Raw genomic sequence first — 10,747 nt, 5'->3', positions numbered from 1 at the left:
GGCCACCGGACCGCGCTTGGTGAGGTGCGAGGGCTCCCGCCCGCCAGCGTTTTCTCCGGGTAAAGCGAAGGGCCCGGAAACTGCCACCTCCCGACTGTGGGCGGAAGATTGTGACCAAACCCATCGCCCTGCCAAACAGGTTGGAATTCAGAGCAGGAAGCAGGCACGGAAGCCCAGGCAGAGGCTGTGGGGGAAGAGCAAGGTCAGGGTGTGGCTAGAAAGGTGTTAGTGAGGAAAGCCTAGCAGCCTAGGGGGTATAGCTCAGCGGTAGAGCATTTGACTGCAGATCAAGAGGTCCCCGGTTCAAATCCGGGTACCCCCTGCTGGTTGTCTCTTTTGGAGCGTCCGGGCCTTAGCCGCTCTGAGGATGTGATTTCAGGAGGCCCGCAAGAGAAGGATTTTCATTGGTTGCCCCACTCTACCGAAGAGGAAACTGCCCTGGCCATAACGCCATACAGTCTGGGGATAGTGGGTCTGACAGGAGTTCCCTGGCAGCCTAGCAGTTAAGGATCTGCTGTGGTCAGGTCTGATTCCTGGCCTGGGAACTTCCACAGGCCTAGGGCACCGCGAGAAAAAGAAAGAGAGAGGTCAGGAACTCAAAAATCAGAGCCAGAGAGGAACAGCAAGGCCCCTCTGCTTGGCCAGCGGAGACAGAGCCTGGGCGAAGATTTGCTCCCCCCAGAAACAGAACTCATGTTTACACCTACCAGCAGCCACGTTAAATATTTAAATTAAAAATGGGAGATGGGGGCCGGTAAAAGTACAAACTTCCCTCTGGGTCTTAAAGTCCTCGGCAGAAGGGGGAAAACGTAACTGCGGAAGGGATGGATGTTAACCAGACCTATTGCCGTGATCCTTTCTCAGTACGTGCGCATGTCAAACCATTATGGTGTCAGCATCTTTAACACAAGATTGTACGTCAGTTATATCTTATGAAAAATGAGAAAATGCTTTAATAAAAATAAAAAGACATCAGGGAGGAGTTCAGCAGAAACGAATCTGACTAGCATCCATGAGGATGCAGGTTCGATCCCTGGCCTCGCTCAGTGGGTTAAGGATCCAGTGTTGCCGTGAGCTGTGGTGTAGGTCCCAGATGTGGCTCGGATCCTGCGTTGCTGTGGCTGTGGTGTAGGCCAGTGGCTGCAACTCCGATTTAACCCCTAGGCTGGAAACTTCCATATGCCATGGGTGTGGCCCTAAAAAAGACATTGCTGAAACTAATTTCCAAATTTTTAAACCCAATATATCCAAAACATTATCATTTTGACATGGGATCAATATGAAAATTGATAAACGGGCTGCTTGTTGGGACCCATCTAGCAGTGCGAGTTTCCTCTAAGGCACCTGTCCATCCAGACCAGCTGGCATGACACTGTGATTTTCGATGGCTGCCTGCAGTTTTAAGGAAACGGGGAGGGGGTGCTGGTGGGACTGGCCAGGGTCCAGGGAGCCTCCTCTTGCTCCCCAGAGTGTGGCAAAGGGAAAGAGCCCCTGAGAGGAGTCAGATGTCAGGATTCCAGTCTCAATGTTGACATAACCCCACCTTTCTCATCAGCACGCAGGGCATTAGCCTGGAGCCAGGAAGGCACAGCCACTTTCAGTTGACTCTTCTCTGCAGAACAAATTTTTTTTTTTTTTTAAACCCACAGCTTGTGGAAGTTCCCGTCAAACCTATGCTACAGCAGTGGCAATGCCAGATCCTTAACCTGCTGAGCCACCAGGGAACTCCCAGAGTCTGTGTAATGACAATACTTTCAGTACAGGTGCTGAGGTAACTGGTAAGCTCAGAGCAAAGTGTGCTAATTGAAAAGTACTTTTGGTTGTAATTTTTATTTTGTATTGCAATATGTAAACATTTTAGCCACACAATTTTCACAGGTATCATCTTTTTGCTTCCATTCAATGTACATTTCTTTGTTTGGGGTCTTTTTGCTTTTCGTTTTGGGGCTTATCTGCCACATACGGAAGTTACTGGGCCAGGGATTGAATCTGAGCCACAGCTGTAATGCCAGATCCTTAACCCACCATGCCACAGCAGGAACTCCCCAAGCACATTTCTAAAATAAATACAAATATGGAGTTCCCTTGTGGTGCAGTGGCTTGAGGATCTGCATTGTCACTGTAGTGGCCTGGGTCATTTTTGCGGGCATGGGTTTGATCCCTTGCCCAGGAACTTCCACATGCCCTAGGTATAGCCAAAAAATAATAATGATAATTAATATACAAAATAAATACCAATTAAAAAAGGAGACAAAGTACATTTCTTCCACAAAAATATTTACAAGACAAAGCTCTTGAACCAAGTATGATTCTTTGGAATATTTCACCAAATTTAGATGCTGAAAAATCATAAGCTTTGAAAATGTCATTCGCTTCAGGTAGAGAATGTAAATTTATCCAATTTAAACGAGGTGCTCCAGCCAAAGATTCTCCTGAGACACCGCAAGAGCAATTTTAGAATTTCAGAAATAAATCTTGCATATCATGTGAACCTTCATTATTTAATTTGTTCAGTTTCTCTCTTGCTTTTGCAAGATTATATTTCAGTGTCTTTCTGTTTGCAGATTTTGTTCATTTATTGCAACTCCCTAAAGCTTCAAAAGCTGACTTTGGGGGCCTACCACTTGTGGAAAACTTTGGTTAAAGATTTCCAGTAGATTTGTGCAAAACACGACAATAATTTTTGGTGCTCATTTTTACACAAAAAAAAGTTGAATACCAGTATCGCTGTAGGACACTTAGATTAATTCATGAAGTAGTTATTCAAAGGCTCAAATGTCTCTAAAATCTTACTGGTCCTGGGGACAGACATGTCTAAGAGACTGCGTGGGTAAACCTACACATTAGTTCTTTTTTTGGCCGTACCTGCAGCATATGGAAGTTCCCAGGCTACGGGGAAGCTGTAGCCATGGTCTACACCACAGCCACTGAAAGGTCAGATCCTTAACTCCCTGATCCAGGCCAGGAATTGAGTCTGCATCCTCACAGAGACAACAGAGGGTCCCTAACTCACTAAGCCACAATGGGAACTCCTCCAAAATAGTCCAATTCCATAGCTATTTGTATTTTCTTATACATACTGCCATGATGAAATACCTTCTTGCTTTTTCTTGTATGTTTTTTCTTTTTTTTTTGGCTGCACTTGGGGCATGCTGAGGTTCCAGGGCCAGGGACTGAACCCGCACCACAGCAGTGACCTGAGCCACAGCAGCGACAAGGCCAGATCCTTAACACACCGAGCCAACCAAGGAACTCCATGTTTTCTTGTATTCATTCAACTCTGTCAAAAAATTATTTATTTTTAAAAGAACTTTTAAAAAACCAATTCAGCTTTTCTCTGAGCTGGTAGAATCTCACAGTTTGCCAACCACATTTCTGCTTCGTTGGCTTAGAATGTACCGAAGACTTCCTTGCTAAGAGCATTGCTTTTATCACAATGCTGGGCTCCAGACGTTGCATTCTTATATTATTACTGCAAAAACAAAGACTTCTGTCTTTGACTGCATTTTTAAATGGAGTTTAGAAGCATTCACAAGCTGTCAGGTGTTTCATCTTGGACAAAATGAACTCCCAAAGCTTCACTTGGAATCCATGAACCAGATGCCAGGACAACAGACCTGAAAGCGAGACCCTCCCCAGGGACAAACTTTCGTGGCCCTAGTTAACCAGACTGTGCAGTTCCTCAGCTTACCAGCTCCTCCTGTTCCTGAGATGGGGGTTCTCCTGGGAAAGGCTCCTCCCGCTGGCTGGTGGAGAGGTTGGACCACAGTCCAACCTGTGGGAAGGAGAAAGTGAAGGCAGGGCGGGGTGTTTGTGGGGAGGCCTGAGGTCCTAGATTCTGGAGCAGAATCAGAACCTTTAGGGTCTGGTTCTGACCCCCGTGGGCAGCCCGGACGTGCCCAGGCATGAAGCGGACGGCAGATCAATGTTTTTCAATGGTGCTTGAGTTCGCCTGAGAATCTTTCAAAGTTTCTATTCATATATATATGTATATATATTTGGCTGCACCTGCAGCATGTGAAAGTTCTGGGGTCAGGGATCAAATCCAAGCCTCAGCTTCAACGTGTACCACAGCTTGGGCAATGATGGACCTTTTTTTTTTTTTTGCCTTTTCTATGCCACTCCCTCAGCATATGGAGGTTCCCAGGCTAGGGGTCCAATCGGAGCTGTAGCTGCCGGCCTACACCACAGCCACAGCCACAGCAACGCAGGATCCGAGCCACATCTGGGACCTACACCCAGCTCATGGGAACACTGGATCCTTAACCCACTGAGCAAGGCCAGGGATCGAACCCGCAACCTCATGGTTCCTAGTCGGATTCGTTAACCCCTGAGCCATGACGGGAACTCCCATGCTGGATGTTTTAAGCAAGTGCGCCTGGCCCGGGATTAAATTCATGCCTCTACAGTGACCCAAGGGGCTGCAGTCAGAGTCTTAACCCACAGCACCACAGTGGGAACTCCCTCATATTTTAATAACAAACTTAACTGTTTAAAGATTGGCATCCTATGGCTGGTTTGCATGGCCTCCTATCATCTAGATACCAGTGCCGGCGTGTGCCCGTGTTTATGATCACGTTGGCACCGCCTGGGCTGTAATAGCTGTAATGACAGAGGAAGAGAGGCTAACGTCGTTTTTTGGGTTTTTTTCCTGCACCCACAGCATGCGGAACTTCCCAGGTCAGGGAACCCATGTCACAGCAGTGATCCAAGCCACAAGAGTGACAATGCTGCATCCTTAACTCACTGAGCCGCCAGGGAACTCCCAGAGGCTGACTTCAAAGGCAGCTTTTTTTTTTTTTTTTGGCTTTTTAGGGTCGCACTTGAGGCATATGGAGGTTCCTAGGCTAGGGGTCAAATGGGAGCTGCATCTGCCAGCCACAGCCACAACCACAGCAACCCCAGATCTGAGCCACATCTGTGATTTACACCACAGCTCAAGGCATCGCTGGATCCTTAACCCACTGAGCAAGGCCAGGGATCGAACCTGCATCCTCATGGACACTAGTTGGATAAGTTCCCGCTGCGCCATGATGGGAACTCCGAAAGCAGCTCTTTTGCTCCTTTCCTGTTTGCCCATTTCTGTTCCCCTCTAACCTTAATAGAACCTGATTATAGGAATGAGATCACTAGGCAGTTGGCCCTAACTCCTGACTCACACTCTCCTGAACGCACGCCCCGCCTTGTCTAATCCGTTCTTTCCCTAGATTCAGCGACGTAAGAAGGAAGAATTAAGCAGTTCAAGGACGGCCAGCTTGCTACCCCCAAGAGCCCCTTAGCAATTCTGCAGGCAGAACCCCCAGGGGAGAGCCCCTGCGGAGAGAGCCAGCCAGTCTGCCCGGAGGATGCAGGGGAGGTCTGGAGCAGGATGCAGAGCCCAGCCCCCTGCCTCTGCGAGTCACCCAGGTTCTTCCCCCTTTTCTCCCTTTAAAAGCCGTCGGGGCTGAGCAGGGTCTCCCGAGTTCTTCCAGGACCAGAGTCCACCTTCTTCTCCCAGACCGTCGGCTTTCCTGACGAAAGCACCTTTCTTTCTACCGACACCTGCCTCTCCCTTGTTGGCTTTGTGCATCGAGCCGCTGAACCTTAGCACCTCGGGATGCGAAGGAGCCACACCTGCAGCCTGCGTGGCAGCTCGGGGCCAGGCCGAGCAAGGCCGGTTCAGCCACAGTGAACTGAGTTCAGCCCCCCAGAGGCGGACTTGGGCGGCGGGAGGCCGCTGCCGGGCGTGGTGGCCGTTTCAGAGAGGAGTTGAAAGGGATAGCTGGGACTTCAGGCAGGAGCAGCCTCCCAAGCGAATAGCAAAGAACCTCATCTGGCAAGACATTTCCATCGGAATTGCTATGCACTTGAACGTTGTTGGGCTTGTGATTTCGTTTGTATTGATTTCGAGAATGGTTTTGTCTTATTAGTGTCGAGAGCTCCAAGTAGGAAGCATTTATATCCAGGTATGTTTACATATTTGGATACAGAGAGAAGCACCGCAATAAACTAAAGCTCAGTTAACCCGGGGCGCTGAGAGAACACGTTCACTTTCCAAGGTGTGCTCACACCTGGAGGCCAGTAGGGCGGTCGCGTGGCGGCTGGGTGACAGGGATGGAAGGGAGCCTTGACTCTTCTCTGAATGCTGCTTTGTACGTTTTCAAGTCTGTGACACATGATTGCGTCAACTCGCCCAAAGCTAGTTCAGTCACACGTTTAGGAAGTCTCGGTTCAAGCACTGTGACTTCCAGAGGCCTCGGTGGGTCCTCGGGAGGTGCTGGGTTGGGTCCACGCCCCAAGAGCCCCATTATAAAAGGGGGGAGAGCTGGAGTTCCCCATGTGGCTCAGTGGTAATGACCTGACTAGTATCCATGAGGAATCGGGTTCGATCCCTGGCCCCGCTCTGTGGGTTAAGGATCCCTCATTCCTGTGGCTGTGGCGAAGGCCAGCAGCTGCAGCTCCAATTCAACCCCTCGCCTGGGACCCTCCATAGACCTCGGCCTTAAAGAGACAAAAAAAAGAAGGCGGGGGGAGAGTTTCCAGGGAAGTGGGGTGAGGACGGCTGGGGTTGCAGAGCGGGGAGAAGGCAGAGGCAGAGGGTGCTGGGATCCAACCTCAAAGGGCAGCTGAATTGAGGCAGGATGGTAAAGATTTTTAGGGCCACACCCTCAGCATATGGAGGTTCCCAGGCTAGGGGTCGAATCAGAGCTGCAGCTGCCAGCCTCAACCACAGCCACAACCACTCTGGGTTGGAAGGAGCCACAGCTACAACCTACACCGCAGCTTGCAGCCATGCTGAGGGAGGCCAGGGAACCAACCCACATCCTCATGGTCACTGTGTCAGGTTTTTTAATCCACTGACCCACAGCGGTGACTCCCAAGTGTCAGTCTTTTAACTCTTGATTCTGTCACTTACGCTTTGTGTTCCCTGTGTCACTGTCACACATGTGGCAGGTGGCAGAGTGGTGCACGTGGCATCATCACAAATAATTTCTAAAAGTATACACAGGAAATGAAGGTCACAAAGCCACATTATAAGCACCCAATCAACATCAGGTCTTAAAATTATCACAGGTGTCCTGGGTGTGACCAACAAAGGGAGAAGTTCTGAGGATACGAGGAGTTACACCAGCAGGGGGTATAGCTCAGTGGTAGAGCATTTGACTGCAGATCAAGAGGTCCCCAGTTCAAGTCTGGGTGCCCCCTGTAATTATCCTGGACTTCCTCTCCCTGGGAGTTATTATTTGCTGGGCCTCCTGGGACTGCAGCCCTCCAGTGTAACCAGCAAGGATGAGGATGTGGAAAACTTACTGCCTGGGATGCTCCCGGGGGACCCAGCCCCCTGACTTTGGGGCTTCATTCCTCAGAGGCCCTGGGGCTGATTTGAGTCCTATCAAGAGAAACGGTTCCCAGTCAACACAGCCTTTTATTTATACAAAGTCAAGTAAGATGACAAAAGCTGAAAAAGCGAGATCCAGCACCGTGTGCGAGTTATGCCAGCATCTGCGTTTATAAATAAAGTCGGGGAGAGGCTGCGCTTCACTGACTGGCAGGCGCAGACTGTCCGCGGGAGAGCACAGAAGAACCCGTCGACACCAGCTCCGCCAGGGACCGTCTTTTTTAAAATTTATTTTATTTTATTTTTGCTTGTTGGGGCTGCGCCCTCGGCACATGGAAGTTCCCAGGCTAGAGGCTGAGTTGGAGCTGCGGCTGCCGGCCTCCACCACAGCCACAGCAATGCAGGATCCAAGCCCCATCTGCGACCTGCACCACAGCTCATGGCAACACCAGATCCTTAACCCACTGAGCGAGGCCAGGGAAGGACCCATCATCCTCACAGGTGCTAGTGGGGTCTGTTACCACTGCGCCACGATGGGAACTCTTTTTTTCTTTTTAATGTCCATACCTGGCATATGGAAGTTCCTGGTCCACAGGATCTAACCTGTGCCTCCGCTGAGACCCAAGCTGCTGCAGATTCCTAACCCACTGTGCCACAGCGGGAACTCCTGGAGAGACTTGCTAGATGCCTCCTAGGGACCCACCGAGGCCTCTGGAAGTCACAGTGCTTGAACCGAGACTTCCTAAACGTGTGACTGAACTAGCTTTGGGCGAGTTGACGCAATCATGTGTCACAGACTTGAAAACGTACAAAGCAGCATTCAGAGAAGAGTCAAGGCTCCCTTCCATCCCTGTCACCCAGCTGCCGCCGCGCGACCGCCCGGCTGGTCTCCAGCTGCCTGCACACCTTTGACAGTGGATGTTTTCTCTTAGCGCTCCGGGGGCGTTACCTGAATTTTAGTTTATTGTAGGGCTTCTGTCTGTACACAAATATATATATACAAACCCAGATATAAGTGTGTCTTACTCACTGCAGTATGTGGAAGTTCCCTAGGCTGGGGAGGGAACCCACGCTGCTGCAGATGCACCTGCTGGATCCTTAATCTGCTTCACCACAGCGGGAACTCTACCTTCCGAGTACTTTCAAAGAAAATCAGACAGTAAGGAATTGGATGACGTTTTATCTAGGACTGCCCGGCAGACAGAGTCCCGACTGGATCTGTGTTTTTGAAAGAATTCTTGCAATATGGTCATCAGTTTTAATTCTGGAGTGAGTCTCTCTGGGTTACTGACTTTCTCTGAGCTTTCATTTCTCTCTCTGTAAATCGGGGATAATAATGGCACCTGTCTCATAGAATTGATGAGAAGAGGAAAGGCAACAATTCACCGAAAGCTTTCTGTACCACGTCCTAGGAAAGCCCCTGTAAGAGCAGTCTTGGAAGGATGGGGCATAGGAGAGTCATGGAGGGAAGACGGAGAGAGCGCGTGGGAAGCGGGGTCTTCCCACGGTTTAATGCCAAGGTCACCGCCCCGCCTCCCAGGCTGCTCTCTCCCCACCCCATCCCCTGGGGAGGTCTTTTGTCTGACAACACAGGGAAGGGATGACCCTGAAGATCGCGAGGTGTCAGTGCTCCGACATTGTGGGTGCTGGGGGATTCGGGGAACAAAGGTTGGCACCACTCTGCGCCAGCACGGGGGGGGGGGGGTCGGCATGGCCGGGATAGCCAGGGAACGGCGGGGGGGGGGGGGCACAGAAGGGACCAGCCTGGGATCAGAAGGTCCAATGTGGTCAGGACGACGTGGGGGCCAGATGCCAACCCTGCTCCCAAACCCATGGATACGGAAAAGCACTTTCAGAACTTAGAGGCAATGCCAAGGGGGCTGGGGTGGGAACTGGGGGAGTCCTGAGGTTGTCTCATTAAATTCCTGCCACTCAGTGGGGGTGGGACAGGAAGCAGAGATCAAGGTGTTTTGTAGAAAAATTATCTCCTAAATCCATGGACTAAGATGTCCACACTGAGCAGATCCCGGGCCTGCTGCACCGAGAAGGGACTCGGGGTCAGGAGGCGGAATGGTGGGTGCAGGGATCTAGGAGGGGCGCCTGAGGACACACGGAGGTTCCCAGCTCCAGGGCTGTGAGGATTCTGGCCTCTAAACAAAGAAAGCTACTTTGGAACAGGAATAATTCATAGTAATTTTCCGTGGCCTGAGAAATTACCCCCAAGAGCCTTCAATTCCCATGTGCCCTGATGGCAGCCTCAGGAAGCAACCTCCTGACCGCTCATCTGGTTTCCCGGGCAACCCGGAGGGCCTTCTGGCTTATTCTGCACCCGTCTCTCGGACCCTGATTAGGGAGGGCTCCAGAGCCAGGTCCAGCCCGGTTGCATCCCCGGTTGGGTCTGGCGATGCAGGTCTGCACGCCAAACTCCCCACCTGGGGACCACCCGGAGGTGCTGCCAGGTTAGGACTCCAGGGAAGGGCAGGACGGCGCGGGGGAGGCGGGGGCTGAAGGACAGACCTCAGGAGAAGCCCGGGGACTGTCACTGCCCAGGGCAGCTGTGAGCCGCAGAAGCCGCCCCTGGAGCCCCACTGCTTGGCTTTCAGGAGTCAGTCCTAGGGAAACCGCCTGAGAAGCGGGTTCCCGTTCCCGGAGGGTCGTTTTACGATCCCGGGAAAGCGCCGTCTGCTGACACTCTGAGCTCTTCTCCCCCGAGGCAGGCGGACCGCCGCAGGCAGCGCCTCATTCGACGTGTCAGGAGCCTCGGAAGCCTGACGAGCCCACGTTGGACAAATGGACCTTGAGCGCTGGTTTGGAGGTCAGAGAAGGGCTGCGGCTGTCCCCACACCCTTGACCAAGGAGCCGTCCTCCTCCGCCGGGAGGCCGGTGGCGCTCAGACCAATCTGAATGAAACAGCGGACGGTGGTAATGCCGCGTAACCGAGCAAGACTCAAACAGATCGGCAGCGACGGCTCAGGACTCCAAAATGTATGACTGCACAGCAGGGGCGTTTTGAGTTCCACAGAAGTGGGCAGGAGCCCAGCCCCAGGCCCGGAGCTGTGCTGACAGCTGGGTTCAGCCCTGCCCACGCCTCTCCCCTCAGGCAGCTGGGGCTGCAGTCTTCTTGGTCAGGTGCCTCCCCTGGGGTGAGCGGAGATCCCGACGGCCGCCCGTAGGTCTCGGGGCTTGGTCCCTGGGAAGGGCAACCGCAACAGAGAGTGGGAGATGGAGAAAAAAGAAATGAAGCGTCTTGGACATGGAGGGTCTGGACAGAGTTCCTCCCGCAGTCAGCAGTCGTCACAGTAATAGCAATGATAACAGTAGACAAAGAAGCGGGTGCTCTGGGAAGAGGGCTGTTTGGGCAGGCACAGGTGTGCAGAGTCTGAGGAAGGGGCGCAGCCCTGACAGGTGTGGTAGTGGGTCTCCAGGGAG

At 51.9% G+C, this 10,747-nt stretch overlaps 2 non-coding genes across 2 annotated transcripts; both read left to right on the top strand.

Annotated features, from left to right (window-relative positions):
• The first annotated feature begins 250 nt into the window (after window positions 1-250).
• On the top strand, window positions 251-322 carry TRNAC-GCA (transfer RNA cysteine (anticodon GCA)). The gene has a single exon. It is a non-coding gene; the product is annotated as a tRNA-Cys (tRNA).
• A 6,791-nt stretch (window positions 323-7,113) lies between these two features.
• Window positions 7,114-7,185, top strand: TRNAC-GCA (transfer RNA cysteine (anticodon GCA)). The gene has a single exon. It is a non-coding gene; the product is annotated as a tRNA-Cys (tRNA).
• Window positions 7,186-10,747: the final 3,562 nt, after the last annotated feature.

The sequence above is a fragment of the Sus scrofa genome, chromosome 18 (genome assembly GCF_054392235.1).
Source record: "Sus scrofa isolate SSC_HxYL_T2T_F1_AM1 chromosome 18, Sscrofa_HxYL_maternal_Yorkshire_Landrace_v2.0, whole genome shotgun sequence".
Lineage (NCBI taxonomy): Eukaryota > Metazoa > Chordata > Mammalia > Artiodactyla > Suidae > Sus > Sus scrofa.
This window is presented reverse-complemented; position numbering and strand designations above follow the sequence as displayed.